Source organism: Ranitomeya variabilis, chromosome 2 (genome assembly GCF_051348905.1).
Source record: "Ranitomeya variabilis isolate aRanVar5 chromosome 2, aRanVar5.hap1, whole genome shotgun sequence".
Classification (NCBI taxonomy): Eukaryota; Metazoa; Chordata; class Amphibia; order Anura; family Dendrobatidae; genus Ranitomeya; species Ranitomeya variabilis.
Window position 1 is genome coordinate 455,882,555 of NC_135233.1, and position 25,138 is coordinate 455,907,692.

Genomic DNA, 25,138 nt, shown 5'->3' on the forward strand with positions numbered 1-25,138 from the left:
AACGATGACATCAGTAATTAGAGTGGCTCTTCTGTGCACGTATTTGAAATTTAGAATGAGAGTACTAATCATCAGCCGGTGCCTAATCGGAGGTAATCTTTACACTGCCGGTCACAGCTGTTGACTCACACGCTGTCCTGTGTGATAGCGTGGGAACCCACAGAGGTCCGTGATACTCAGCGGCTGTGACTGGTGGTGACTTCAGTAAGGTTACCTCCAGTCAGAGACGATGTTTCCATGCTGTCAAACAGAAGTAATAGAACCGTCGGAACACCGGATATTCGGGTCCCCATTCACCTGAATGGGGTCCTGGTTTGGGATCAAGTTCAGGTACCGTTTTTGTACCCAAACCAAAACTTTTTAAAGTAAAACTTGGCAGAACCCAACAAAACAGAACATCCACTTGTCGCCAATCCCCAGTCTTAATAAAAACAACTAGGTTTGTTCCTTTCTTGTGAACATCTCTGCTACAATTTATTTCTATTATCACTGTCCTCCAATTCACCCACACCCCTCGCCCTGGCAACAGACATGGTGGAGGAGTGGGTCTTCTCCTTTCTTCAAACTGCACCTTTAACCCAATCCCACCTCTTCCTCTCTTATCCCTCCCTCTTTTGAAGTCCACTCCGTCCGCTTCTTCTCTCCCTCCAACCTCCAAGTGGCCATCATATACCGACCTCCGGGCCCGGCCACTGCCTTTATTGACCAATTCTCCACCTGGCTTCTTCACTTACTCTCTGTTGACATTCCCACCATCATCATGGGTGACTTCAACATCCCCACTGATACCCTTCAGTCAACAGCCTCCAAACTTCTGTCCCTTACTTCATCTTTTGGACTTACTCAGTTGTCCTCCGCAGCCACCCACACAGACGGACATACACTAGACCTGGTCTTCACCCATCTCTGCTCTCTATCTAACTTCACCACCTCCCCTTTCCCTCTATCCGACCACCATCTGCTCACCTTCTCATCCCTGACCTCACAGGTCACCCATGTCCAGCAACATGCACACCCCCGCAGAAACCTTGCCCACCTAGACACCCACACACTCTCTGACTCTATCCTACCACTGGCATCCATATCCTCACTCCATGACACAGACAATGCCACTGCTTTCTACAATGCCACTCTCGCATCAGCTATTGACACGGTTGCCCCTCTCGTTCATGGCAGAGTGCGACATATCAATAGAAAACCCTGGCTCAATAACACCACTAAAAAGCTCCGGCATGTGTCTAGGGTTGCAAAGCGGCATTAGAAGAAAACACATTCGCAAGACGACTTCACTGCATTCAAACAGGCAACACTCGCTTTTAAATCTGCTCTCATCTCTGCTAAACAGACCTACTTCACAACCCTCGTATCTTCCCTATCCTACAACCCTAAACAGTTATTCAAAACCTTTAACTCCCTCCTCCGCCCCCACTGCCCCCTCCAACCTCCCTCATCTCTGCTGAGGACTTTGCCACACACTTTAAAAATAAGATCGACCAAACAAGGCAAGTCTTCATTGTAACATAGTAACATAGTAACATAGTTATTAAGGTTGAAGAAAGACTTTAAGTCCATCTAGTTCAACCCATAGCCTAACCTAACATGCCCTAACATGTTAATCCAGAGGAAGGCAAAAAAAAACCATGTGGCAAAGAGTAAGCTCCACACTGGGGAAAAATTCCTTCCCGACTCCACATACGGCAATCAGACTAGTTCCCTGGATCAACACCCTAACAAGGAATCTAGTATATATACCCTGTAACATTATACTTTTCCAGAAAGGCATCCAGTCCCCTCTTAAATTTAAGTAATGAATCACTCATTACAACATCATACGGCAGAGAGTTCCATAGTCTCACTGCTCTTACAGTAAAGAATCCACGTCTGTTATTATGCTTAAACCCTCTTTCCTCCAGACGTAGAGGATGCCTCCTTGTCCTTGTCTCAGGTCTATGATTAAAAAGATCATCAGAAAGGTCTTAGTACTGTCCCCTCATGTATTTATACATTAACATAAGATCACCCCTTAGCCTTCGTTTTTCCAAACTAAATAGCCCCAAGTGTAAGTGCAGCGCCCCAGAGTCCTGGTCGTTGCAGTATCATGGCTCAGCCACTAAGGGGGGCCATGGTGCGTTCGATGGCACTGAAGGAGTTCTCTGAGCAGGTATCACAGTCACCAATACATTTCACAGCTGGGCCTCCGGGGGGAGCTAAGGGTGCTATTCATTAGGCCATTCCCCACCATAGTGGGTAAACTGGGGGTCAGGCAGGAAGTTAGTGAGAACGCTGACGGGATTGAACGGAGCAACACCCTGTGGCAGGGGGTGTTGTGAAGGGAGAGACTGTAGGGTCTCTGCCAGGGGTGGGATCCTGGCAGAGGCTTGGCATTGAGAGAACGTAACGGGTCCGCGCAGGCTCCTGGAAGCGGCGGGACTCAAGAAAGGACTAGAAGCGAGATAGATTGTGCTGAGTGAGAAACGAAATCAAGCGAAAGGAGATACCAGTGAGGGTTGTGCTGAAAGAGGCAGCACCTTACTGAGGCACACTACCGGTGGCCGGAACGCCGAGGAGGTAAAGAGTTTCAAGCCATACCTCAGACCTACGGCAGGGCAGTTAGCTTTAGGCGGACTGTGTCACGCATCACCCAGGAAGGCAAAGGGGGGTACCAACAGGAGAGGGGCGCAGATAGAGTCCCGGAAGATCTCCGAGCCTCCCCGTCATACGGGTGCGTTCCTACCATAGTATCTGGAGGGACGAGGAAGATCATTGCGAATTAAGTTGTTGTGAGGGAACACGAGAAACAGACACAACAGTTGTGGGGTACTTTCCGTAAGCACAGCAGGGAAGGACTGCAACACATAGCGCTAGAAGGAAGGCACCGATTTCCACCTGCAAGGAGAGCTCTGGAAGTGCCATTGGACCGGCCGGACTTGCGCAGCCTGGTGAGCCGTATTCTGGACTGAGGACCCAGAGAGCTTCAGTAAAGAGGTAAAGAGACTGCAACCTGGTGTCCTCGTTATTTACCGCGACCTGCACCCCACAACTGCACCGCTACACCGTTACTACACCACTTATTGCACCGGACGTCCCCCACTGACAGGCAGGGCCACGGACCGGGTCTAGCCACCGTGACAACCCCAGGACTGAGACCTAGAGGCCCGGCTCCGGGTACCCCTCGGCCCTGCGGCGGTGTGGGGGCGCTCCAACTTGGCGTCACGAACAGGATCTACTTAAGCCTGAAGAATCAGGTCATGTGTGCCTAGAGACTGTGATTTACTGTACTTTATTGCAAGATTGTACTGCGCCATTGGTCGCCAGAAGTTCCCGCCAAAAGGCGCCGCCATTGCTACACCCCAGGAGAAGGAGGGTGTGTTATGGGCGGAGACTCTCAGTGTGGCGCGAGAAATGGCTACCGCCCCCTGCACTTCTGGCTGCAAAGAGATGACCTGCCCCAAAACAGAAGACAACCCCCTGAGATGCAACGGCGGGAAGCGGGTGATGGAGAAGCCCGACCTCAGAGAAATGGCGGAGTTAGGTGCATGCACTGCCAGCGACTATCAGGCGGCAATGATGAACGGCGAGTGCCTGAGCGAGGAAGAAGCAGTTCAGGCCTGCCTTTCTTCACCGGAGATGGACCGGAAGCATGCGGAGCCGACAGCGGAGTTACGTCCACCAATCCCGACCTCGGAGTTAGAGGAGGAGGAACCACAGCCAGCGGAGCCGAATCCGAGCATCCCATTGGAGGAACCCCGGTCCGGGCTGCAGCAGACTCTAGCGTCCTCGTTAACGGACCGGAGCGACACCGATGGAACCACATTAGACGCAGGTATGGCCGACGCCCCTGCTCCCCTTCACGAGCCCGCTTCCATGGCCCACCTCCATCGCAGTAGGGAGCGACTTATCTCGGCAGGGCTAATGGTGCTATCCCCCGATGACCTGGGAAGGATGGTGCCACCGCTGTCGACTGGAGTGGGGGAGCCTGTGGATGTGAGCTTAGATGGAGTAGTTCTTCGGTGGGACACCCCCTGGTTTAGAGCAGATGGATCCCGGGAGAACGGGTCCACTCTTGCGGTGCTTACATGGGAACAATATAGACAGTGCTTGATTCTACAGTGGAAAGGCCGGAAAGAGGCCGAGTCGATGGGCCCATCGAAAGTACAACAACCCCCTCCGGCATGGGATGACAGAGATGTGACAAGGCGGGGCACTGTGTTGGCCTACCATGCAAGAAGAGGGTGGGGCCTCATACACGAGCCAGGATTGGATACTGACGTTTTTGTTGCGCATTGTAACGTGAGGGCTCCCTGCTGTGGCCGAAGTGGAGAACCATTGAAAAAGGGGGATTCGGTGACCTACAGCCGCCACCAGAACCCGCTCGGGTGGTATGCACGGAATGTTCGGCGGTGTATGTCTGGAGCCGCGACCCTTACCGCCTCGGACCTGGTCCCCGGAGCACCCGATCTTGTCACCATCGCAACGGTGCGCCTGGTTGCGGCCACCGAGTTGGCCAGTCGAGTTCATCTTCACGTTCGAACCGCGGACGCTGGTACCCCGGTGGCTGGGGGGCAGGAGCCCAAGCCACCAGAAGAAGAATAAACCTCGATACCATGGAAAATGTAAATAGTTAACTGTTCATTCCTTTAACTGTTCCTGTTTGCTACTAAACCCGTCTAGGGTTAAAGGTGACCCCTTGTTGACCCGGGGCCACTATTGTTGTTCTCAAAGTTTTGCACAAGTTTAAAAGAACTGCAGAAATCATGGACTGTGCATGATTCGAACTTCCCTTGTAAATAGTTTGCACCTTCTTAAAGGTGCTCCCTACTGGTTTTAGCCAAAGACACTTTGCGAAGATATTTGCCCTATTTGTTTTAGCCAAAAGACACTTTGCGAAGATTCCTTCTCTACTGGTTTTAGTTAAAGACACTTTGCGAAGAAACCTTTCCTACTAGTCCTAGTTAAAGACACTTTGTGAAGATCCCGGGCTGGAACTTTGCATAAGACTGGTAGGCTGAGAAGACGAGCTACCTCAGAAAGACTTGGTCCCCTCTTAAAGGGGATGTGACGAAGTAAATTTGAAAGAGATACTGTTACCGAACAGTAATGTGATAATGATGCCTTGAAAAAGAAAATGTAACTGTTTTACATGCCGAGTTATATGTGTTGAAGTTGTTGAAATGTGAAATCTGAATAATGTTTCGTAGAAAGGAAAGATGCAGAGAGCCCGTAGGGGTAGATGTAGAAGCCTGCATAGTTGAAAGTAAAAGAAGTAATAATGAAAGTGAGGATAGAAGGTAAACCCCGCGTCCCCATTGAAAAGTTACTTTGTTACTAAGGACAGAGAGTGAACCCGTAGGGGTTAGAGAGTGAGTCCTTAAAGGAGCCGAGTAGAGCTGGCTCAGAGTTCTTCAACCGAAAGGAATGTTATGTCTATACTGTGTATAGTAGCGAAAAGCAGTAGGCCCTGGCTGAACAGGGCGGTCCTGTAGAAGAAAGGAGAGGCAGTAGGCCTGGTGCCGTAGGGACAGGCGGTCCTGCAGGTTCACAAGAAGGAGAATGTAAAGTTGAAATGCCTTATAATGTGATTATAGGAAGGCCTTTGATAGACTAAGAGTGTGAGTTTCTTAAAGGCAATGTTAAGTTATTGTTCCAAAAATTGCACTAAGTAGAATACCCGGTTGGGTAACAGAAGTTATTTATGCTCTGTAATTTATAATGTTGATTATGTTTGTAACGTTAAAAGTGTCCTCACCTCCCATAAAGGGAAGCCTCCTTAAGTATACTTACTGTTATTTGCACTCAACAAAATTGTATGTCTTTTTGCTAACCTGTATTGTTGTTTTTCTTCCCAGTCCCGGAGTACTGTGTTTAACCGGGGGGGAGTGCAGCGCCCCAGAGTCCTGGTCGTTGCAGTATCATGGCTCAGCCACTAAGGGGGGCCATGGTGCGTTCGATGGCACTGAAGGAGTTCTCTGAGCAGGTATCACAGTCACCAATACATTTCACAGCTGGGCCTCCGGGGGGAGCTAAGGGTGCTATTCATTAGGCCACTCCCCACCATAGTGGGTAAACTGGGGGTCAGGCAGGAAGTTAGTGAGAACGCTGACGGGATTGAACGGAGCAACACCCTGTGGCAGGGGGTGTTGTGAAGGGAGAGACTGTAGGGTCTCTGCCAGGGGTGGGATCCTGGCAGAGGCTTGGCATTGAGAGAACGTAACGGGTCCGCGCAGGCTCCTGGAAGCGGCGGGACTCAAGAAAGGACTAGAAGCGAGATAGATTGTGCTGAGTGAGAAACGAAATCAAGCGAAAGGAGATACCAGTGAGGGTTGTGCTGAAAGAGGCAGCACCTTACTGAGGCGCACTACCGGTGGCCGGAACGCCGAGGAGGTAAAGAGTTTCAAGCCATACCTCAGACCTACGGCAGGGCAGTTAGCTTTAGGCGGACTGTCTCACGCATCACCCAGGAAGGCAAAGGGGGGTACCAACAGGAGAGGGGCGCAGATAGAGTCCCGGAAGATCTCCGAGCCTCCCCGTCATACGGGTGCGTTCCTACCATAGTATCTGGAGGGACGAGGAAGATCATTGCGAATTAAGTTGTTGTGAGGGAACACGAGAAACAGACACAACAGTTGTGGGGTACTTTCCGTAAGCACAGCAGGGAAGGACTGCAACACATAGCGCTAGAAGGAAGGCACCGATTTCCACCTGCAAGGAGAGCTCTGGAAGTGCCATTGGACCGGCCGGACTTGCGCAGCCTGGTGAGCCGTATTCTGGACTGAGGACCCAGAGAGCTTCAGTAAAGAGGTAAAGAGACTGCAACCTGGTGTCCTCGTTATTTACCGCGACCTGCACCCCACAACTGCACCGCTACACCGTTACTACACCACTTATTGCACCGGACGTCCCCCACTGACAGGCAGGGCCACGGACCGGGTCTAGCCACCGTGACAACCCCAGGACTGAGACCTAGAGGCACGGCTCCGGGTACCCCTCGGCCCTGCGGCGGTGTGGGGGCGCTCCATAATAACCTATCTTGGTATTGTAGACCCCCCAGTCCTCGAATAACCTTGGTCGCTCTTCTGTGCACCCGCTCCAGTTCAACCACCAGAATACCTTTGTATACCAGACCAATGCCCAAACCCCATAACCTCCCTATCCAACATCACTGAAGGGGGCTTAATTGTCTCCTCTCCAAATCGCACCTCACCACTTGTGCGCTCGACCCCATCCCATCCCACCTCCTCCCCAACCTCACCATCACACTTATCCCATCCCTAACCCACCTCTTCAACCTATCACTAACTTCTGGCACCTTCCCTTCTGCTTTCAAACATGCCACAATCACGCCTATCATTAAAAAGCCAACCCTCGATCCAACAGCTATGTCCAGCTATCTCCCAATATCGCTGCTCCCATTTGCTTCCAAACTCCTGGAGCAGCACGTCCACGCTGAACTTTCCTCCCACCTCTCATCTAACTTGCTCTTTGACAATCTACAATCTGGTTTCCGCCCCCATCACTCAACTGAGACAGCCCTGACTAAAATTACTTACGACCTACTTACAGCCAAAGCTAACGGACAATACTCTGTACTCCTCCTTCTGTCCTCGCTTTTGACACAGTTGACCACTGCCTCCTACTACAGATCCTCTCCTTCTTTGGCATCAAAGACCTCACCCTATCCTGGATCTTTTCATACCTTTCCAACTGCACATTCAGCATCTCCCACTCCCACACTACCTCCTCATCCCATCCTCTCTCTGTTGGAGTCCCCCAAGGCTCTGTTCTAGGACCCATACTCTTCTCAATCTATACACTTGGCCTGGGGCAACTCATAAAGTCTCATGGATTCCAGAACCATCTTTATGCTGATGACACTCAGATCTACCTTTCTGGCCCAGACGTCACCTCCCTGCTGTCCAGAATCACAGAGTGTCTATCAGCCATATCCTCCTTCTCCTCTCGCTTCCTCAAACTCAATGTGGACAAATCTGAACTAATCATCTTTCCTCAATCTCATAGATCTTCCTTACCTGACCTATCTATCACAATTAACGACATTATGCTTTCCCCCACACCAAAAGTCCGTTGCCTCGGAGTAACCCTTGACTTCGCCCTGTCCTTCAAACCGCACATCCAAGCTCTTTCCACCTCCTGTCGCCTCCAGCTCAAAAATATCTTCAGAATCCGTCCTTTCTTCAACCGTCAATCTACTAAAATGCTTGTGCATGCCCTCATCATCTCCCGCCATGACTACTGCAACATCCTTTTCTGTGGCCTCCCTGCTAACACCCTTGCACCTCTCCAGACCATCCTTAACTCTGCTGCCCGACTAATTCATCTCTCACCTCACTACTCCCCCACTTCCCCCCTCTGCAAATCTCTCCACTGGCTCCCATTCCCTCAGCGTATCCAGTTCAAATTACTAATACTGACCTACAAAGCCATCCATAACCTGTCTCCTCCCTCCGTATATCTCTGAACTAATCTCCCGATATCTTCCCTCACGTAATCTCCGGTCCTCCCAAGACCCCCTTCTCTCCTCCACATTTATTCACTCCTCACCCAACCGCCTCCAAGACTTCTCCCAAATATTCCCCATCCTCTGGAATTCTTTGCCCCAACACGTCCGACTATCAACTACATTCGGATCCTTCAGATGGAACTTGAAAACCCACCTCTTCAGGAAAGCCTACTGCCTGCACTGACCCCGCTGCCTCCTCACCACTACCGAAGCTACCACCTCACCAACACCGGAGCTCCTACAACCCTCAACCTACTGTCTCCTTCCCCACCATCCTGTAGAATGTAAGCCCTCAAGGGCAGGGTCCTTGCCCCTCTGTATCAGTCTGTAATTGTTAGTTTGCTTACTGTAAGTGATATCTGTAATTTCTCATGTACAGCACCATGGAATCAATGGTGCTATATAAATAAATAATAATAATAATTACTATTTTAAGTGTCTAATACTGTATGTGGTTGTTTGTCTTCCTATACAGTTCGGTTTACATGCACTAGTGTTTCCCTGTATCTAGCATCCCATGGAGAATTACCATATACTGTATGTGCTTTCTATCTTTTTACCTAATGAAGAAAAGCTAACAAATAAGAAAATGTAAATGCTGGGTATGAGAAAAATGAAATGTAAGAAATATAAAAAAAAGCATTTAATCAACACTGATGAAATTATGCACTTATGCACTTTTATATATTATTTGTATTTTCTGCGAAAAGCTCTTAATATTATTTCTACAATGTAATTATCTTATTTGTCCTATTAATTATGTTTTCTTCACATATTTTTCTCAGTAATGTTATTATTATAATCACAAGGCATATCTTAGCTTGATGTATTGTTGCCATTCTCAGCAGTTGGTGCACGTGTGCACTCAGCCTCCACGCCTCACTTCCTGTCTCTATTGTCTGTATGCAGCTGTGCATTCCTGGTATGCGATATTATACACCCTCACCCGAGATATGCACAGTTTGGCTTGACTAACAGGAAACATCTCAAGAGCTGTGAGATCAGGTGCACATGTGCCACCAATTATGCTGTGACTGGCTGATTTCTGATCATATGAAGGACAGACTGGACTGAATATTTAGGAAGCTTTGGGGCTGATTACAACTATGACCCCTGAAGAAGCTGCACATGCGAAACACGCATTGGGGGTTGGTAGCTGGCTAGCAATTTTGGCACAATGTGTGTAAAGATTATCCTTGGATTTTTGTCTATATGTGGTGTGATGTTCTGTATAGCACTTGCATTTTGTATAATTGCATTTGTTCACATCCATATGTGATTTATGGTGACCTTTATTATTACATTCCTACATTTATATACATCCACAATTTGTAATTTTAATCTTACAATCTCTCATTTGAATCTGTGTTATTTCTGATGATCACACAATTCAGAAATCATTTAAAGAAGCACTCCCATCATAGTTTTTATTATTTTACTATATTGCAATCATCATATTATATAGCACTGTATACTTACAATTACTCATTTTGCTATTTTACCCAATTAATTCTTATCTTTTACATTAGGTCTATGACATCACATGATTTAAAACAGACTATATGAATCCTGCTAAGCTCTTTGTAAAAAAAAACAGGAAGTCTCTTTTCCCTGAATGAGTCATCAATAGAAGTACAATTCTACATTACTGCAAAATAACTAGCAGGCAAGCTCAATCTCCTCTTCAACTTCTGACCCAGCTTCTCCACTCCATCCCCTGCCAGGGGATTTGCAGTAATGTAAAATTGCAGTTCTAATGATGACTCATACAGGGAAAATTGACCTCCTGTTTCTACATAGAGCTTAGAAGGATTTAGCTAGTCTGTTTGTACTCACATGATGTCATAGACCTAATAGAAAAGAGAAGAATTAACTGGATAGCAAGGCAAAATAAGCAATTGTAAGTACCCAGTGCTCAATAATATGATGACTGCTATCAGGCTCGGACTGGCCCACTGGAGAACCGGAGGACTCTCCAATGGGCCCAGGCACTGACACCTGCTGGCATACTGGCCAGCAGCTGCCTAGGGCCCCCTCTGCTCCAGTGGCCCCCAGCCAGTGGCTATGGGGCCCCTGAGTCAAGGGGGCCAGCCCTGTGCCAGCGTAGCAGCAGCTGGAGACAGGATCCTGTCCCCGCTGCTAAAGCAAAATGAATATTCACGCTTTCCCATGCCCCTATGGGCGTGGAGAGGTGTGAATACCATTTCTCTTTAATAGCGGGCAGCATTAGCCGCAGGCTGCAGCTAACACTGCCCGCATGTAAAGCCGCACCCCACACACACACACACACACACACACACACACACAGCACCGCACACATACACACACATGCAGGCACACAGACTCACACAGAGCAGCTCACCTCCTGGCGTCCTGCTTCCTGTCTGAGACAGCCCAGCTGGATGACGTCATCATCCAGCGTGCTGTCTCAGACAGAAAGCTTCCAGCGAGGAAGAGGCTGCTGGGATGAGCTGCTGCTGCGGGGAGGTGAGCTGTGCTGTGTGCCTGCGTGTGTGTGTGCCTGTGTGTGTGTGTCTGTGCCTACATGTGTGTGTGTGAGTGTGTGAGAGTGTGCGTGCCTGCGTGTGTGTGTGATGAGGTGCTGCTGCGGTGAGGTGTGTGTGTGTGTGTGTGTGGTGGTGAAGGACAATATTGGTGGGGGGAGACAATGATGGATGTGATGGGCAATTATGGTGGTGGGGGGAGACAATGATGGAGGTGATGGGCAATGATGGAGGTGATAGGCAATGGAGGTGATAGGCAATGATGGTGGTGGGGAGGCAATGATGGAGGTGATGGGCAATGATGGTAGTGGGGAGGCAATGATGGAGGTGATGGGCAATGATGGTGGTGGGGAGGCAATGATGGAGGTGATGGGCAATGATGGAGGTGATAGGCAATGGAGGTGATAGGCAATGATGGTGGGGAGGCAATGATGGAGGTGATGGGCAATGATTGTGGTGGGGGAGGCAATGATGGAGGTGATGGGCAATGATGGAGGTGATGGGCAATGATGGAGGTGATAGGCAATGATGGAGGTGATGGGCAATGATGGTGTTGGGAGAGGCAATGATGTAGGTGATGATGGAGGTGATGAAATGGACAATGATGGTGGGGGAGGAGGCAATGATGCAGGTGGTGGAATGGGCAGTGATGGAGGTGGTGGGGGAGAATGATAGGGGTGGAGGGGGGAGAAGACAATGATGGAAGTGGTGATGAGGACAATGATGGGGGTGGAGAGGGGCTGCATTATACTTTATGAGGGGGCTACATTATATTCTGTGGGGGGACTGCATTATTCTCAGGGGACTACACTACATTATATTATGGGGCTACATCATTCTATATGAGGGGGCTACAGTATACTCTATGGGGGGCAGCATTATATTCTGTGGTGGGGCTGCATTCTCTCAGGCAACTACATTATATTCAGTGGTGGGCTGCATTATACTATATGAGAGGGGCTGCATTATACCCTATGAGGGTGCTACATTATATTCTATGGTGGGGACTGCGTTATACCTGAGGGGGTTGCATTATATTTTGTGAGGTGCTTCATTATATTCTATAAGAGGGGACTACATTATATTTTATGAGGGGGCTACATTATATTCTGTGAGGGGGCTACCCCAACCCTTGCTACATAAGTAAGAAGTGAACTACCATATATTATACCCTGATATTAGCGCTTTTTACAGCACAATTGGTGGTCTTGTATCTATTTCTATGTAGCTACATAGTGGGCCCCAAGAATGAGTTTCTCTGGTGGGCCCAAGGTGCTCCAGTCCGACGCTGACTGCTATATATTCCGAGAATACAAGATTTGATAGGAGTGCTACATAAACATTTAAACTTTACTTTATGTGCAGTTTATTCATTTGTTCTGAACTTATGTATAGCTATATGGATATTGATTAGCGATAAGCCGATCTTTTGACATTCAAATTCTCCATCTTCACCAAAAAATTTGATTTGCGGCAAATAATTTTGCACGAATCTCAACACTGGAAAGCTTGTACTTACGTGAAACATACACATAAGGGAGAGGATAAATAGGGAGAGAGAAAACCCTATAAGGGTATGTGCACACGTCAGGATTTCTTGCAGAAATTTCCTGAAGAAAACCGGAAATTTTCTGCACGAAATCCGCATTTTTTTTTTGCGTTTTTTTCCTGGGTTTTTTGCGTTTTTTTAGCATTTTGCAAGCGAAATTAGCTTGCAGAATGCTAAAGCTAAAACTGACTGACAGGTTGGTCACACTTGTCAAACATAGTGTTTGACAAGTGTGACCAACTTTTTACTATAGATGCAGCCTATGCAGCATCAATAGTAAAAGATAGAATATTTAAAAGTAATTAAAAAAAATGGTTATACTCACCTGCAGACAGCCGATCTCCTCAGCGGCGTCCGTTCCTATAGATGATGTGTGTGTGCAGGACCTTCGATGACGTCGCGGTCACGTGAGCAGTCACATGACCAGTCTCGCGACCAATCACAAGACCGCGACGTCATCGCAGGTCCTTCACCACACACCAGCTATAGGAACCGAAGCGGCAGCATGCACCTGAGAGGCGGGAACACTCCGGGGGCCATCGAAGGTGAGTATATCACTATTTTTTATTTTTATTCTTTTTTTTTACCAATTATATGGTGCCCAGTCTGTGGAGGAGAGTCTCCTCTCCTCCACCCTGGGTACCAACCGCACATAATCTGCTTACTTCCCGCATGGTGTGCACAGCCCCGTGCGGGAAGTAAGCAGATCAATGCATTCCTAGGTGTGCGGAACGCCGCAATTCTGCAAATTTAATGAACATGTTGCTTTTTTTTCCGCGATGCGATTTTTTCACGGAAATAAATGCAACATTTGCACAAAAAATGCGGAATACCCTGAAAATAATGGGAGGCATATGTTAGCGTTTTTTTCGCCTTTTTTTCGTGTTTTTATCACGTTTTTATAGCAAAAAAAACGCGAAAAAAACGCGAAAAATACTGAACGTGTGCACATGGCCTAAGAGCTTACACTTTACAGGAGAGAAAGAGAGAGTCTACACCCTACAGGAGAGAGAGAGAGGACTCAGCTGACCAAAAGTGCTTACACTCTATAGGAGAGAGAGGATCCTTCAAGCCATAAGAGCTTAAAATCTACAGGGGAGAGAAACAACCCTGCTGACCATAGGAACTTACACTCTACAGAAAAGATAGAGGACTCTACTGACCATAGGAACTTACACTCTACAGGAGAGAGAGGATCCTGCTAACCATAAGAGCTTAAAATCTACAGGGAAGAGAAACAGCCCTGCTGACCATAGGAACTTACACTCTACAGGAGAGAGTGGATCCTGCTAACCATAAATGATTACACTCTAAAGGAGAGGGAGAAGACCATGATGACTAGTGTTGAGCATTCCGATACCGCAAGTATCGGGTATCGGCCGATACTTGCGGGTATCGGAATTCCGATACCGAGATCCGATACTTTTGTGGTATCGGGTATCGGTATCGAAACAACATTAATGTGTAAAATAAAGAATTAAAATAAAAAATAGGGATATACTCACCTCTCCGACGTAGCCTGCACCTTACCGAGGGAACCGGCAGCCTTCTTTGCTTAAAATGCGCGCGTTTACTGCCTTCCGTGACGGCACGGATTGTGATTGGTCGCGTGCCGCCCATGTGGCCGCGACGCGACCAATCACAGCAAGCCGTGACGTAATTTTCAGGTCCTGAATGCCTAATTCTAGGCATTCAGGATTTGAAAATTACGTTACGGCTTGTGATTGGTCGCGTCGCGGTCACATGGGCGGCGCGACCAATCACAAGCCGTGACGTCACGGGAGGCAGGAAACGCGCGCATTTTAAAATTACGTCACGGCTTGTGATTGGTTGCGTGCCGCCCATGTGACCGCGACGCGACCAATCACAGCAAGCTGTGACGTAATTTTCAGGTCCTGAATGCAGAATTAGGCATTCAGGACCTGAAATTACGTCACGGCTTGCTGTGATTGGTCGCGTCGCGGTCACATGGGCGGCACGCAACCAATCACAAGCCGTGATTGGTTACACTGCTTACACTCTGCAGGAAAGAGAGTATCCTGCTAACCATAAGAGATTAAAATCTACTGGGGAGAGAAACAACCCTGCTGACCATAGGAACTTACACTCTACAGGAGAGAGAGGATCCTGCTAACCATAAGAGCTTAAAATCTACAGGAGAGAGAGGACTCCACTGACCATAAGAGTTTACACTCTACAGGAGATAGAAAGAAAGCACTCCACTGAACATAAGCATTTACACTCTGCAAGAGAGAGAGAGGACCCTTCTGACCATAAGAGCTTACATTGTACGGGACAAAGTGAGGACCCCACTGACTGTAAGAGCTTACACTTTACAGGAGAGAGGACATCTTTAACCAACAGAGCTTACACTCTACAGGAAAGAGAGAGGACAACACTAACCATAAAACTTACATTCAACATGAGAGAGTGAGGACCCCACTGACGATAAGAGCTTACACTCTACAGGAGAGATAGAGGACTGTTGTGAACTCTGTTTTCAGGCTCCCTCTTGTGGTCACTGGTGGTATGGTGTGACTTTTGCTTTGGGCTCCCCCTGGTGGCTTTGTTTGTTATCCTGCTGGTCTCTGGCTATCAGCTGGTTCGTTATCCTCTGGGAGGTTCCTATATAGCTCTGTTTTGCTTTCACTTGTTGCCGGCTGTCGATGTAATCAGTGCTACTCAGATTCCTTCTGACTACCTTGCTCCCAGTCCATCCAGGACAAGCTAAGTTTTGTTTGCTCATTTTTTGATCAGCAGTGTTTATCATGTTTTCTTGTCCAGCTTGCTAAACTGTGATTCCCTCGCTTGCTGGATGCTCTAGTGGACTGAGTTTCTCCCCACACACCATTAGTTGGTGCATGGGTTCTTGAAATCTCAGGATGGATATTTTGTAAGGGTTTTTTATTGATAGCATAGACCCCTGCGCTATTTTCTGCTTTCTAGTACTAGTGGGCCTCTTTTGCTGAATCTGATTTCATCCCTACGTATGTGCCTTCTTCTTACTTCACCGTTAATATTTGTTGGGGGCTTCTATATCTTTGGGGATTATTTCTCTGGAGGCAAGCGAGGTCTTTCTTTCTCTTTAGGGGTAGCTAGTTCCTCAGGCTGGCTCGAGACGTCTAGGAATTTTTTAGGCACGTTCACCGGCTACCTCTATTTGTGTTGGATAGGTTCAGATTTGCGATCAGTCCAGTTACCATCTCCCTAGAGCTTGTCCTTAGTTTATTCACTTGCTGGTCTATTCATGATCCTCAGCCACTAAGGATCATAACAGTACAGCTGGCCCATAAAGTGTTAATTGCATGGCAGAAGCAGGAGAAAAGAAGCCTTGAGAATTTTTTTTTTTTTTTTGCCGTGTGTCTAGCTGCTGTGGCTGGCTTCTCTCCTCCTCTTAATCTTGGTGTGGCTCTGAGTTCAGCTGCTGACATGGATGTCCAGAGCTTGGCTTCCAGTCTGGATCATCTTGCTGCTAGGGTTCAAAGTATTCAGGATTTTGTTGTTCACAGTCCTATGTCAGAGCCTAGGATACCTATTCCGGAGTTGTTTTCTGGAGATAGATCTAGGTTCCTGAATTTTAGGAACAATTGTAAGTTGTTTCTTTCTTTGAAACCTCGTTCCTCTGGTGATGCCGTTCAGCAAGTTAAGATTATCATTTCCTTTTTGCGTGGTGACCCCCAAGATTGGGCCTTCGCATTGGCGCCAGGGGATCCTGCATTGCTTAGTGTAGATGCGTTTTTTCTAGCCCTTGGATTGCTCTATGAGGAACCTAATCTTGAGAACCAGGCTGAAAAAACGTTATTGGCCCTCTCGCAGGGGCAAGATGAAGCAGAGGTGTACTGCCAGAAATTTCGGAAATGGTCGGTGCTTACTCAGTGGAATGAGTGTGCCCTGGCTGCAAATTTCAGAGAAGGTCTTTCTGAAGCCATTAAGAATGTCATGGTGGGGTTCCCTACGCCTGCAGGTCTGAATGAGTCAATGACTCTGGCCATTCAGATTGATCGGCGTTTGCGGGAGCGCAAACCTGTGCACCATTTGGCGGTGTCTTCTGAACAGACACCTGAATCTATGCAATGTGACAGAATTCTGACCAGAAGTGAACGGCAAAATTATAGACGGCAAAATGGGTTGTGCTTTTACTGTGGTGACTCAGCTCATGTTATCTCAGCATGCTCTAAGCGCAAAAAAAAGGTTGATAAATCTGTCACCATTGGTACTTTACAGCCTAAGTTCATTTTGTCTGTTACCCTGATTTGTTCCCTGTCATCTTACCCGGTTAATGCTTTTGTAGATTCAGGTGCCGCCCTGAGTCTGATGGATTGGTCATTTGCCAGGCGCTGTGGTTTTGATTTGGAGCCTTTAAAATTCCCTATTCCACTAAGGGGAATTGATTCTACACCATTGACTACGAATAGACCTCAGTACTGGACACAAGTGACCATGTGCATGACTCCTGTTCATCAGGAGGTGATTCGCTTTCTTGTACTGCATAATTTGCATGATGTCGTCGTGTTGGGTCTGCCATGGTTGCAGACTCATAATCCAGTCCTGGATTGGAAAGCTATGTCGGTGTCAAGTTGGGGTTGTCAGGGAATTCATGGTGACGCTCCTGTGGTGTCAATTGCTTCGTCCACTCCTTCGGAAGTCCCTACGTTTTTGTCAGACTACCAGGATGTATTTGAGGAGCCCAAACTCAATTCTCTACCTCCTCATAGGGACTGTGATTGTGCTATAGATTTGATTCCCGGTAGTAAGTTTCCTAAGGGACGACTTTTCAATTTATCTGTGCCGGAGCATGCTGCCATGCGGAGTTATATAAAGGAGTCTTTAGAGAAGGGACATATTCGCCCGTCCTCATCACCTCTTGGTGCAGGATTCTTTTTTGTGGCTAAAAAGGATGGTTCCCTGAGACCCTGTATTGATTATCGCCTTTTGAATAAAATCACGGTCAAATTTCAGTATCCTTTGCCATTGTTAACTGATTTGTTTGCTCGCATTAGGGGGTCTAGTTGGTTCACCAAGATAGATCTTCGTGGTGCGTATAACCTTGTGCGTATAAAACAGGGTGATGAATGGAAAACTGCATTTAATACGCCTGAAGGCCATTTTGAGTACTTGGTGATGCCTTTTGGACTTTCTAATGCTCCTTCGGTCTTTCAGTCCTTTATGCATGACATCTTCCGTTAATATCTGGATAAGTTTATGATTGTGTATCTGGATGATATTCTGGTTTTTTCGGATGATTGGGAGTCTCATGTTAAGCAGGTTAGGATGGTCTTTCAGGTCCTGCGTGACAATGCTTTATTTGTGAAGGGCTCAAAATGTCTTTTTGGAGTCCAGAAGATTTCTTTTTTGGGTTTCATTTTTTCTCCTTCTACTATTGAGATGGACCCAGTCAAGGTTCAGGCTATTCATGACTGGACGCAGCCTACATCTGTTAAGAGTCTTCAGAAGTTCTTGGGGTTTGCTAATTTTTACCGTCGCTTCATAGCTAATTTTTCTGGCGTTGTTAAGCCTTTGACGGATTTGACCAAGAAGGGTTCTGATGTGACTAATTGGTCTTCTGCGGCTGTGGAGGCCTTTCGGGAGCTGAAGCGTCGGTTTTCTTCGGCTCCGGTCTTATGTCAGCCAGATGTCTCACTTCACTTCCAGGTGGAGGTTGATGCTTCTGAGATTGGAGCGGGGGCTGTTTTGTCGCAGAGAAGCCCCGATGGCTCTGTGATGAAGCCATGTGCTTTCTTTTCAAGAAAGTTTTCGCCTGCCGAGCGGAATTATGATGTCGGTAATCGGGAGCTGTTGGCTATGAAGTGGGCATTTGAGGAGTGGCGACATTGGCTCGAGGGAGCTAAACATCGTGTGGTGGTCTTGACTGATCACAAGAATTTGATTTATCTCGAGTCGGCCAAGCGGCTGAATCCCAGACAGGCTCGTTGGTCGTTGTTTTTCTCTCGTTTTGATTTCATGGTCTCGTACCTGCCGGGTTCGAAGAATGTGAAGGCTGATGCTCTTTCTAGGAGTTTTGTGTCTGACTCTCCTGGGGATTCAGAGCCGGCTGGTATCCTTAGTGAAGGGGTGATTTTGTCTGCCATCTCCCCAGATTTGCGACGTGTGCTGCAAGAGTTTCAGGCGGATAGACCTGACCGCTGTCCACCGGAGAGACTGTTTGTCCCGGATAGATGGACCAACAGAGTCATCTCCGAGGTTCATTCTTCGGTGTTGGCGGGCCATCCTGGAATATTTGGTACCAGAGACTTGGTGGCCAGGTCTTTTTGGTGGCCTTCCTTGTCGCAGGATGTGCGTTCCTTTGTGCAGTCTTGTGGAATTTGTGCTCGGGCGAAGCCTTGCTGTTCTCGTGCCAGTGGTTTGCTGTTACCTTTGCCTGTCCCGAACAGGCCTTGGACGCACATTTCCATAGATTTTATTTCAGATCTCCCTGTCTCTCAGAGAATGTCTGTCATCTGGGTGGTGTGTGATCGTTTTTCTAAGATGGTCCATTTGGTGCCCTTGCCTAAGTTGCCTTCCTCCTCCGAGTTGGTTCCACTGTTTTTTCAAAATGTGGTTCGTTTGCACGGGATTCCTGAGAACATTGTTTCTGACAGAGGATCCCAGTTTGTGTCTAGATTTTGGCGGACCTTTTGTGCTAAGTTGGGCATTGAATTGTCTTTCTCGTCGGCCTTCCATCCTCAGACGAATGGCCAAACCGAGCGAACTAATCAGACCTTGGAGACTTATTTAAGATGTTTTGTTTCTGCTGACCAGGACGACTGGGTTACTTTTTTGCCGTTGGCCGAGTTTGCCCTTAATAATCGGGCTAATTCTGCTACTTTGGTTTCTCCTTTTTTTTGCAATTCGGGGTTTCATCCTCGTTTTTCCTCGGGTCAGGTGGAGCCTTCTGACTGTCCTGGAGTGGATGTTGTGGTGGATAGGTTGCATCAGATTTGGAATCATGTGGTGGACAATTTGAAGTTGTCACAAGAGAAGGCTCAGCTCTTTGCCAACCGCCGTCGCTGTGTGGGTCCTCGACTTCGCATTGGGGACTTGGTGTGGTTGTCTTCTCGCTTCGTTCCTATGAAGGTCTCCTCTCCTAAGTTCAAGCCTCGGTTTATCGGTCCTTATAAGATTCTGGAAGTCCTTGGTCCTGTGTCATTCTGTCTGGACCTCCCGGCATCATTTGCTATTCATAATGTGTTCCATCGCTCATTGTTGCGGAGGTATGTGGTACCTGTGGTTCCTCCTGTTGAGCCTCCTGCCCCGGTGCTGGTTGAGGGAGAATTGGAATACGTGGTGGAGAAGATCTTGGATTCTCGTGTTTCTAGTCGGAGGCTCCAGTATTTGGTCAAGTGGAAGGGCTATGGTCAGGAGGATAATTCTTGGGTTGTCGCCTCTGATGTTCATGCGGCCGATTTGGTTCATGCCTTCCATGTGGCTCATCCTGATCGCCCTGGGGGTTTTCATGAGGGTTCGGTGACCCCTCCTTAAGGGGGGGGTACTGTTGTGAACTCTGTTTTCAGGCTCCCTCTTGTGGTCACTGGTGGTATGGTGTGACTTTTGCTTTGGGCTCCCCCTGGTGGCTTTGTTTGTTATCCTGCTGGTCTCTGGCTATCAGCTGGTTCGTTATCCTCTGGGAGGTTCCTATATAGCTCTGTTTTGCTTTCACTTGTTGCCGGCTGTCGATGTAATCAGTGCTACTCAGATTCCTTCTGACTACCTTGCTCCCAGTCCATCCAGGACAAGCTAAGTTTTGTTTGCTCATTTTTTGATCAGCAGTGTTTATCATGTTTTCTTGTCCAGCTTGCTAAACTGTGATTCCCTCGCTTGCTGGATGCTCTAGTGGACTGAGTTTCTCCCCACACACCATTAGTTGGTGCGTGGGTTCTTGAAATCTCAGGATGGATATTTTGTAAGGGTTTTTTATTGATCGCATAGACCCCTGCTCTATTTTCTGCTTTCTAGTACTAGTGGGCCTCTTTTGCTGAATCTGATTTCATCCCTACGTATGTGCCTTCTTCTTACTTCATCGTTAATATTTGTTGGGGGCTTCTATATCTTTGGGGATTATTTCTCTGGAGGCAAGCGAGGTCTTTCTTTCTCTTTAGGGGTAGCTAGTTCCTCAGGCTGGCTCGAGACGTCTAGGAATTTTTTAGGCACGTTCACCGGCTACCTCTATTTGTGTTGGATAGGTTCAGATTTGCGATCAGTCCAGTTACCATCTCCCTAGAGCTTGTCCTTAGTTTATTCACTTGCTGGTCTATTCGTGATCCTCAGCCACTAAGGATCATAACAGAGGACTTCACTAAGCATAAGAGCGTACACTGTACAGGAGAGAGAGAGGACCCCGCTGAACATAAGAGCTTACACTCTACAGGAGAGATAGAGGACTTCACTAACCATAAGAGCTTACACTGTACAGACGAGAGAGAGGACTCCGCTGAACATAAGAGCTTACACTCTACAGGAGAGAGAGGACCCCACTGACCATAAGAGCTTGCACTCTACAGGAGAGAGAGGACTCCACTGACCATAAGAGCGTACACTGTACAGGAGAGAGAGAGGACCCCATTGACCATAAGTGCTTACGTTCTACAGGGGAGAGAGAGGACCCTACTAACCATAAGAGCTTACACTGTACGGCAGAGACAGAGGACCCCACTGACCATAAGAGCTCACACTCTACAGGAGAGAGAGGACTCCACTAACCAGGGCCGGACTGGCCATAGGGCACTTCTGGCAAATGCCAGAAGGGCCGGTGCCAGTGGTGGGCCGCTCAATCCGCCGCCCCCGCCGTCGCATTCAACTATACCGGCGTATAGACGCCGGTACAGTTGAATGCAATGATGGAGGAGAGAGCGTCTGCAGACGCTCCTCTCCCATCATTCCCCGCTCTGCCTCTGACACTGCGGGTGCGCGATGATGTCATATCATCGCGCACCTGCTGTGTCCCGGGCAGACTGCAGCTGCTGAGACAGGAGCAGGAACCAGGAAGCAACGCTGGGCACGAGGAGAGGTGAGGAGAGTTTTTTTTTTTCTGGACTGTGGGGCCATTCTCGGAGGAGGTGAGGGGAGGAAGAGAAGAGATGTGGGCTGTATATAGTCCTCTGTGGGCTGTGCTCTGTGCTGTATACTGCTGTGGGCTGTATATAGTTCTCTGTGGGCTGTGCTCTGTGCTGTATACTACTGTGGGCTGTATATAGTTCTCTGTGGGCTGTGCTCTGTGCTGTATACTGCTGTGGGCTGTATATAGCTCTCTGTGGGCTGTGCTCTGTGCTGTATACTACTGTGGGCTGTATATAGTTCTCTGTGGGCTGTGCTCTGTGCTGTATACTGCTGTGGGCTGTATATAGTTCTCTGTGGGCTGTGCTCTGTGCTGTATACTGCTGTGGGCTGTATATAGTTCTCTGTGGGCTGTGCTCTGTGCTGTATACTGCTGTGGGCTGTATATAGTTCTCTGTGGGCTGTGCTCTGTGCTGTATACTGCTGTGGGCTGTATATAGTACTCTGTGGGCTGTGCTCTGTGCTGTATACTACTGTGGGCTGTATATAGTTCTCTGTGGGCTGTGCTCTGTGCTGTATACTGCTGTGGGCTGTATATAGTTCTCTGTGGGCTGTGCTCTGTGCTGTATACTGCTGTGGGCTGTATATAGTTCTCTGTTGGCTGTGCTCTGTGCTGTATACTGTTGTGGGCTGTATATAGTTCTCTGTGGGCTGTGCTCTGTGCTGTATACTACTGTGGGCTGTATATAGTACTCTGTGGGCTGTGCTCTGTGCTGTATACTACTGTGGGCTGTATATAGTTCTCTGTGGGCTGTGCTCTGTGCTGTATACTGCTGTGGGCTGTATATAGTTCTCTGTGGGCTGTGCTCTGTGCTGTATACTGCTGTGGGCTGTATATAGCTCTCTGTGGGCTGTGCTCTGTGCTGTATACTACTGTGGGCTGTATATAGTTCTCTGTGGGCTGTGCTCTGTGCTGTATACTACTGTGGGCTGTATATAGTTCTCTGTGGGCTGTGCTCTGTGCTGTATACTGCTGTGGGCTGTATATAGTTCTCTGTGGGCTGTGCTCTGTGCTGTATACTGCTGTGGGCTGTATATAGTTCTCTGTGGGCTGTGCTCTGTGCTGTATACTACTGTGGGCTGTATATAGTTCTCTGTGGGCTGTGCTCTGTGCTGTATACTACTGTGGGCTGTATATAGTTCTCTGTGGGCTGTGCTCTGTGCTGTATACTACTGTGGGCTGTATATAGTCCTCTGTGGGCTGTGCTCTGTGCTGTATACTGCTGTGGGCTGTATATAGTTCTCTGTGGGCTGTGCTCTGTGCTGTATACTGCTGTGGGCTGTATATAGCTCTCTGTGGGCTGTGCTCTGTGCTGTATACTGCTGTGGGCTGTATATAGCTCTCTGTGGGCTGTGCTCTGTGCTGTATACTACTGTGGGCTGTATATAGTTCTCTGTGGGCTGTGCTCTGTGCTGTATACTGCTGTGGGCTGTATATAGTTCTCTGTGGGCTGTGCTCTGTGCTGTATACTGCTGTGGGCTGTATATAGTTCTCTGTGGGCTGTGCTCTGTGCTGTATACTGCTGTGGGCTGTATATAGCTCTCTGTGGGCTGTGCTCTGTGCTGTATACTACTGTGTGCTCTGTGCTATATATAGTTCTCTGTGGGCTGTGCTCTGTGCTGTATACTGCTGTGGGCTGTATATAGTTCTCTGTGGGCTGTGCTCTGTGCTGTATACTGCTGTGGGCTGTATATAGTTCTCTGTGGGCTGTGCTCTGTGCTGTATACTACTGTGGGCTGTATATAGCTCTCTGTGGGCTGTGCTCTGTGCTGTATACTACTGTGGGCTGTATATAGTTCTCTGTGGGCTGTGCTCTGTGCTGTATACTGCTGTGGGCTGTATATAGCTCTCTGTGGGCTGTGCTCTGTGCTGTATACTACTGTGTGCTCTGTGCTATATATAGTTCTCTGTGGGCTGTGCTCTGTGCTGTATACTGCTGTGGGCTGTATATAGTTCTCTGTGGGCTGTGCTCTGTGCTGTATACTGCTGTGGGCTGTATATAGCTCTCTGTGGGCTGTGCTCTGTGCTGTATACTACTGTGTGCTCTGTGCTATATATAGTTCTCTGTGGGCTGTGCTCTGTGCTGTATACTGCTGTGGGCTGTATATAGTTCTCTGGGCTGTGCTCTGTGCTGTATACTGCTGTGGACTGTATATAGTTCTCTGTGGGCTGTGCTCTGTGCTGTATACTACTGTGGGCTGTATATAGCTCTCTGTGGGCTGTGCTCTGTGCTGTATACTACTGTGGGCTGTATATAGTTATCTGTGGGCTGTGCTCTGCTGTATGCTACTGTGGGCTGTATATAGTTCTCTGGGCTGTGCTCTGTGCTGTATATAGTTCTCTGTGGGCTGTGCTCTGTGCTGTATACTACTGTGGGCTGTATATAGTTATCTGTGGGCTGTGCTCTGTGCTGTATGCTACTGTGGGCTGTATATAGTTCTCTGTGGGCTGTGCTCTGTGCTGTATATAGTTCTCAGTGGGCTGTGCTCTGTGCTGTATACTACTGTGGGCTGTATATAGTTATCTGTGGGCTGTGCTCTGTGCTGTATGCTACTGTGGGCTGTATATAGTTCTCTGTGGGCTGTGCTCTGTGCTGTATATAGTTCTCTGTGGGCTGTGCTCTGTGCTGTATACTACTGTGGGCTGTATATAGTTCTCTGTGGGCTGTGCTCTGTGCTGTATACTACTGTGTGCTGTATATAGTTCTCTGGGCTGTGCTGTATATAGTACTCTGTGGGCTGTGCTCTGTGCTGTATACTACTGTGTGCTGTATATAGTTCTCTGTGGGCTGTGCTCTGTGCTGTATACTACTGTGTGCTGTATATAGTTCTCTGTGGGCTGTGCTGTATATAGTACTCTGTGGGCTGTGCTGTATATAGTACTCTGTGGGCTGTGTTGTATATAGTACTCTGTGGGCTGTGCTGTATATAGTACTCTGTGGGCTGTGCTGTATATAGTACTCTGTGGGCTGTGCTGTATATAGTACACTCTGGGCTGTGCTGTATATAGTACTCTCTGTGCTGTGCTTTATATAGTACTCTGGGCTGTGCTGTATATAGTACTCTGGGCTGTGCTTTATATAGTTCTCTGTGGGCTGTGCTTTATATAGTTCTCTGTGGGCTGTGCTGTATATAGTTCTCTGTGGGCTGTGCTGTATATAGTTCTCTGTGGGCTGTGCTGTATATAGTACTCTGTGGGCTGTGCTGTATATAGTACTCTCTGGGCTGTGCTGTATATAGTTCTCTGTGGGCTGTGCTGTATATAGTACTCTGTGGGCTGTGCTGTATATAGTACTCTCTGGGCTGTGCTGTATATAGTACTCTCTGTGCTGTGCTTTATATAGTACTCTGGGCTGTGCTGTATATAGTACTCTGGGCTGTGCTTTATATAGTTCTCTGTGGGCTGTGCTTTATATAGTTCTCTGTGGGCTGTGCTGTATATAGTTCTCTGTGGGCTGTGCTGTATATAGTTCTCTGTGGGCTGTGCTGTATATAGTACTCTGTGGGCTGTGCTGT